The sequence below is a fragment of the Anastrepha obliqua genome, unplaced genomic scaffold (genome assembly GCF_027943255.1).
Source record: "Anastrepha obliqua isolate idAnaObli1 unplaced genomic scaffold, idAnaObli1_1.0 ptg000139l, whole genome shotgun sequence".
NCBI classification, from domain to species: domain Eukaryota; kingdom Metazoa; phylum Arthropoda; class Insecta; order Diptera; family Tephritidae; genus Anastrepha; species Anastrepha obliqua.
The window spans coordinates 75,001-82,500 of record NW_026562238.1 but is presented as its reverse complement, the minus strand read 5'-3'; the positions used below and the strand labels follow the sequence as shown (position 1 = coordinate 82,500).

Here is a 7,500-nt window from a genome sequence, read left to right as displayed (position 1 = left end):
CTAACTACACTCTGAACATACAACCACGCATCCTCTATACCACGTCTTTTCCTAAACCCATACTGCCTATCCGACCTAACACCCCGAGTTAGCTCCTGAAGCCGCTCAACCATAACCCTTTCCAGCACTTTTCCAAGCACCGGAAGGAGGCTGATACCACGATAAGATCGAGGATCGCTCCTGATCTTATCGGGCGACTTCAAGAGTGCAACGACCCTAGCAATTTTCCACTCGCGTGGAAAATATCCCTCCCATATGCATTTATCATAAATGGCCTCCAAATATTCCGGAATGAACTTCCACAAGCATTTGCACATCTCTCCGTTCAAACCATCGAAACCTGGAGACCTTTTAGACCTGACCAGGCCAAATGCATAATCCAACTCCTCAGCTTCTATTGGAGGGACAGGCACCTCTTGTGCAGGAGGAACCTGAACCTCAGCCCTGGGAAAAAACTCGCCTAACAGAACATTGGCACACTCTCTCCACGTCGATAATACAGTATCACCTACGCGAAGAGAGCTAGCCATCTCATTTCGACGACCCCGACAGATCCTATAGACCTGTCCCCAAGGGTCGTCCCTATTTTCCCCCACAAATCTCCTCCACTCTTCCTCCTTCACTCTCACAAGCATCTTCTTATACTCTTTCATCCCTACGCTAAATTGATACTTGAGCTGAGACAGATTCTCCGAATTGGTCCGCCTGCCGCGTTGAAACAAACGCCTCAAGCGTCGGACAGACCTCCTCTTTGAATTTAACTCACTCGTCCACCATTTCACACCTTTCATTCTCACAGCCCTAGCTTTCCTAAACAATAAGTCATTCACACCCCAAACACATTCATATAGACGAGCAATTTGCTCGTCAACCCCCAATTCCTCAAACTCCCTAAGCGGTATATCCAATACCGCTTCCCTAACAGTATGTCCATATCGGTTCCAGTCGGTACACGAGGTACGCCATCGCCTCAATGGACTCCCCCCTTCTAACTGCGGGGTACGGGGAGTAACCATAATTTGTATTAAATTATGGTCACTAATTCCCCAACCCCCCCTAACACTCCATTTACACTCGAACCTACCCGCTGCTGCGTCATTCATGAGCGTCACGTCAATGTCACTCACACCTCTAGGCCCCTCAAACGTATACCATACGCTTGGTTCGTTTGCTACAAGAAGGTTATTCGCCACAACCCACTCGCTCATAACCTCACCCCGAGTGTGGCTCCGATATCCAGCAGTATGCCTGGATACCTTGCTGAACCACATCGGGGAGGTAGCATTCGCGTCAAGACACACGATGGCAGGAATGCTACTCTCAAGTAGTAGCACCGCATCAATGTATCTTAAGTAGGGCTCTAGAGGCTCGTCAGACTTGCAGTACAAGCTGACGACATTCATTCTGCCGAATTCCCCCTCGACACACACACATACTCCCCACTGTGATGAGTCAACTACTACACAAGAGTAGCTTGGCTCACACACAGCTACTGCGGCCTTGACTCCAAGGTCCGTAAAGACCCTGAAGCCCCCAGGAAGGCCTCTCACCACCCCATTGGTGGAGTATGGTTCCTGGAGCAAAGCAATGCCGCAGCCCCCCTCCGACATACACGCCCCCAATTCACACATCACGGCATATGACCCCTGACAGTTCAGTTGATATAGTTCAACCATCAATGTCTAGCGTTCGCACGGGCAACAATGGCACAGTACACCGGGCAGACAGTGGACATCATTAGATGTCCGGCTGGCTTGCCCTTAAACGCACAGTTGCGACAATGCGGGGCATTGCCACAACCTGCACTCCTGTGTCCTTCTTGCCCGCACCTACGGCAGACATCCTTCTTGGCTCTGCATTCTGCCACCCTGTGATCAAACCCCATGCATCGGAAGCAGCCGGGCGTCAGTTGGTCTGGCCGTACCCGGAAGGAAAACCACTTTATGTAGCAACGACCTGCTTCCAGGAGGGCGGACATTAGCATGTCCGTTCCCTCAAGGACAACATTCGTCACCCCATCGGGGCTGACCTTCCAAGGACGGCTGATCATCCTCACGTCCTTCTCACGGCACCCAGGGCTGAACTCCTTGAGGTTCAACCGGAACAACTCTCCCATGAAATCCTCAGGGGAGATCTCCGTGTGAACCCCCTGGACCACAACCCTAGGCCCCAGCTTCCGACGTATGCTCACATCGAGCCCCACTTCGGAAAACTTGGCATTTTTTGCCAAGTTATCCCTCTCGGCAACGGATGGGGTGCGAATAATCGCACCTCCATCCTTCAACGGGCGCACCTCGTGCACCCTAACCCCCATGGAAGGCCCAACCTCCTTTACAACTTTCTTGATCACCTCCTTGGAAGTAGTGGGGGTTTTACCCCTCACTACGACCGACCAGGTCTCAACTGGCTTGGGCACCGGCAACGCAGGCAACACAGGCGCAGGCGCCTGAGGTGCCGGCATCATCGCTGCACCAGCCAGCGCAGCTCCAGCCGTCCTCCGAGGTGCTTCCTCCCTGGTTGTCATGGTGGCTTCCAACCGCCCACGAAGATGGGCGATCTCCGCCACCATCTCAACAAAGAGCTCCTCAAACTCCAAGGAGTATCCAAGGAGATCCTTCGCTGTGCTCTTCGGGACGCCGTCCATGTCAATGACGGCTCCACTAAAGGCCGTCACAATGGACTTAAAGCGTCCCATAAATTCGCCCCCAACCTTCTTCTGTTCGGCACCCCCCCCGAACGCTCCCAAACCTTCCTGGGAAGCACGCAATCTCTTACAGAAATCTACCAAGTGCTTCCCAGCTGGACCTAATTTAGCCCCTGTCTTACTCCCCTTTTTCCCACTCCCAATTTTTCCACTTTCGGAAGCGCCATCGCTTCCACTCACCCCCGACTTACTGGAAGGCACCTTTTCAGGTACCTTTAAAACCTCCTTACCTGACTTCACCACCGGGACCGCTGCACCCCCAGCGGTCTTCTTCTTAATGCGAGGAGGAGACCGCAAAATCACCTCCTCCTCTCCGGACGTCGATTCGTCCATTGCCGACGATGGCACCGCCGAACCGCTTGGAAGAGGGGTGTTCGCCCTCTTCCGAATACCGTCTAGTTTGGGCATAGCCCAACGACCCTCACACGTAGGTAGCCGAATTCGCCGGATAAAGGCCTCCCAAGCAACAACAAAAATTTGGTCCCTTTTGGGCAACGGCAACTACTGCACGGCAGGAGTGAATCCCGCACAGGCACGCACACAGCGGCTGCACCTATCGGCGAGCCAAAGCAAAGCGCGAGGGCGTAGCCCACAGCGCCAACCAAAGGTTTGGCAAAGGCCACCACCAATGCCTTGCCGGACAGAACACTGTTCCCCGAACAAGGACGGGTCGACCAAGGTGGAGCTAACGCCGAGCTCGACCGCAGGCAAAAACACAACACGCTTTGGTCGTAGCACCTGCACAAGGTATTCAACCTTGGCGCAGTACTGTACCCACGCACAAAAGAGGACGCCCTTTTTACTGTTGCCAAATATGGCAATATAGCGGCACGACTACCTAGTGTACACGCACTCAACGAACCCACGCCGAAAAAATAACAGCGCGACACTACACCGACGCCAAGGATTAACGGCACGCGCCAAAAACCACGCCGAAAAATAACGGCACGCGCAAAAAACACCACGCCAAGAAAATAACGGCACGCCCGCAAAAGTTGTAAACAACTTAATGGAAAATTTCCAACGCTGTATCTAGCAGCACTCACACGCGCGCACAATGTGTCAATAGTACGGAGTATGGTGGCACTCACTAGAGTGTCCAACAACACTACCGTACGGCACTCACTCACGCGTCCAATATATTCACTACGCTGTACGAAAACACGTACAGCCACGCAAAAAATTGGCGTCACTCAAAAGAAACCGTATCACGCACCGGTACTCACACACGAATGTAACCGCAAAAGGAAATCACAAAAATCGCAAATCACCGCTTAGCACACGACACGTCCGCACTATTCAACAGTCAAACTGAGAATGAGTAGATAGGGACAGTAGGAATCTCGTTAATCCATTCATGCGCGTCACTAATTAGATGACGAGGCATTTGGCTACCTTAAGAGAGTCATAGTTACTCCCGCCGTTTACCCGCGCTTACTTGAATTTCTTCACTTTGACATTCAGAGCACTGGGCAGAAATCACATTGTGTCAACACCCGTTAGGGCCATCACAATGCTTTGTTTTAATTAGACAGTCGGATTCCCCAAGTCCGTGCCAGTTCTGAATTGATTGTTAATTGATAATCGTTATAATTTAAAAGGAATATATATCGAATGATATAATTCCTTAAAAATTTTAGCAAGAAAGTTCCACAATTGGCTACGTAACTACTATCCGGGGAACAAGAATCGTAATTCTCTATTTACCCAGAACGAGTACATAAACCATGGTATTGCTTCCCAATCAAGCCCGACTATCTCAATCTTCAGAGCCAATCCTTATCCCGAAGTTACGGATCTAATTTGCCGACTTCCCTTACCTACATTATTCTATCGACTAGAGACTCTTCACCTTGGAGACCAGCTGCGGATATTGGTACGGCCTGTTGAGAAGTTTGCGTGACCCCACCATAAATTTTCAAGGTCCGAGGAGAAAATATCGACACAACAGTAAATGTCATGCTCTTCTAGTCCATCTACCATATCTCTCTTCGAAAGACTTCCATGGTAGTACGACTATAAAACAGAAAAGAAAACTCTTCCGATATCTCTCGACGGCTTCTTTATGGTCGTTCCTGTTGCCAGGATGAGCACAAGGCCCATTTTTAATAACAAACGGATACTCAACAGGTTACGGAATTGGAACCGTATTCCCTTTCGTTCAAAATAATTCAAGTATTTTAATTATTTTTAAATATATTTTTATTAATATTTTTTTTTATTAAAAACTTGAAAATTTTCGGCTTTCGCCTTGAACTTAGGACCGACTAACTCGTGATCAACCACTGTTCACACGAAACCCTTCTCCACTTCAGTCCTCCAAGGTCTCATTCGATTATTTGCTACTACCACCAAGATCTGTACCAATAGCGGCTCCATGCAGGCTTACGCCAAACACTTCTAAGCACACTATTGTACCCTCCTACTCACTAAAGTTTCAAAATTTATAAATCAATCGAAATTGTTTTATAAATCATCTACTTTAGCGGTAATGTATAGGTATACAACTTAAGCGCCATCCATTTTAAGGGCTAGTTGCTTCGGCAGGTGAGTTGTTACACACTCCTTAGCGGATTACGACTTCCATGTCCACCGTCCTGCTGTTTTAAGCAACCAACGCCTTTCATGGTATCTGCATGAGTTGTTAATTTAGGCACCGTAACATTACGTTTGGTTCATCCCACAGCGCCAGTTCTGCTTACCAAAAGTGGCCCACTGGGCACATTATATCATAACCTCAACCTTCATATCAAGAAAGGTGAGGTTCTTACCCATTTAAAGTTTGAGAATAGGTTAAAATCGTTTCGACCCTAAGGCCTCTAATCATTCGCTTTACCAGATAAGATTATTTTATATAATTTTTAAATGCACCAGCTATCCTGAGGGAAACTTCGGAGGGAACCAGCTACTAGATGGTTCGATTGGTCTTTCGCCCCTATACTCAATTCTGACAATCGATTTGCACGTCAGAACTGTTTCGGTCTTCCATCAGGGTTTCCCCTGACTTCAACCTGATCAAGTATAGTTCACCATCTTTCGGGTCACAGCATATATGCTCAAGGTACGCTCCAGTTAGAGGTATAAATAATAATAAATTATCATTATACATAACTATATGGAACGCCCCGGGATTGAATTAATTGACTATTTATTAAAAAATAGACTAAAAATTAATCCCATTATATTTAAGTTAAGTTAATTATGCCATTAAGTTTAATATAACTCAATGACTTGCACATATGTTAGACTCCTTGGTCCGTGTTTCAAGACGGGTCCCGAAGGTATCCTGAATCTTTCGCATTGTTAATCATATAAATGCATACAAATAAATATTAATATCATAGATATTAAATTTTTTGTAAAATTCAAAAAATGAATTTTAGCATTATATATAATAAAATCTATCAACACTTTATCAAATCATTAGTATTTATTTTATGTTAATATGCTTAAAAAGCAAATTAATTTAAATAAACTTAATATCACCAATGATCTTTTGATAAATACTTTATTATGTTAATAGATTACAATGTCCTTATATGAAAAAAATGCACATTATTTTTTTAATTATTTAATGATGAATTTTTCATAATGGATATTCAGGTTCATCGGGCTTAACCTCTAAGCAGTTTCACGTACTATTTAACTCTCTATTCAGAGTTCTTTTCAACTTTCCCTCACGGTACTTGTTTACTATCGGTCTCATGGTTATATTTAGTTTTAGATGGAGTTTACCACCCACTTAGTGCTGCACTATCAAGCAACACGACTCTTTGGAAATATCTTTCTAGTAATCATTAACGTTATACGGGCCTGGCACCCTCTATGGGTAAATGGCCTCATTTAAGAAGGACTTAAATCGTTAATTTCTCATACTAGATATTAAGATATTCCATACACTGCATCTCACATTTGACATATAGACAAAGTGACTTAGTGCTGAACTATTTTCTTTTCGCTCGCCGCTACTAAGAAAATCCTTGTTAGTTTCTTTTCCTCCCCTCATTAATATGCTTAAATTCAGGGGGTAATCCCATATGAGTTGAGGTTGTTTTAATATTCTTTTTTTATCTTCTCACAATTTAATAAAAAAATTATATCATCTTTTCATCTCTATTTTTCTTTTCTCCTTTTATATATTGTAAATATATAAAAATAATAATAATGTAAAATGAGGCAATCCTAGAATAAAAAATTTAATTTTTATGCTAGACATTCCTCCTTTTAATTACATATATAAATTATTATTTTATATATATATAAATAATATGAAAATTTTTTGTAAAGAATACTTAGATTCAATATTTTCATCATTTCATTTTATTTGAGAGGATTTTTTTTTTAAAGAATATATAATAAATAAAATTCATTATATATCTTTATTTTTTTTGCTATTAATATTATGAATTATTTAAAATCCAATAATATACACATTTGCTTAAATTCAATTATTTTTATAAAAGAATAAGCAACTTATTTAGCATAGTCTTACAACCCTCAACCATATGTAGTCCAAGCAGTACTTTAAAATTGAATTTAATGTACATAACAGCATGGACTGCGATATGCGTTCAAAATGTCGATGTTCATGTGTCCTGCAGTTCACACGATGACGCACAGTTTGCTGCGTTCTTCATCGACCCATGAGCCAAGTGATCCACCGCTTAGAGTATTTTTTTATTTATTTTTATTTATAACAAATGTCAATTTTTTTTTGCATATATTAATTGAAAGAGTAAAATTAAATAATATTAATAATATATAAATTGATTTTCTTTCAATAATATATATCAAAT

The 7,500-nt window shown here is 43.7% G+C and overlaps 2 pseudogenes; both read right to left on the bottom strand.

Moving 5' to 3' along the window:
• Window positions 1–3,973: 3,973 nt before the first annotated feature.
• Window positions 3,974–6,755, bottom strand: LOC129252066 (large subunit ribosomal RNA; annotated as a pseudogene).
• A 440-nt stretch (window positions 6,756–7,195) lies between these two features.
• LOC129252024 (5.8S ribosomal RNA) lies at window positions 7,196–7,376 on the bottom strand (annotated as a pseudogene).
• Window positions 7,377–7,500: the final 124 nt, after the last annotated feature.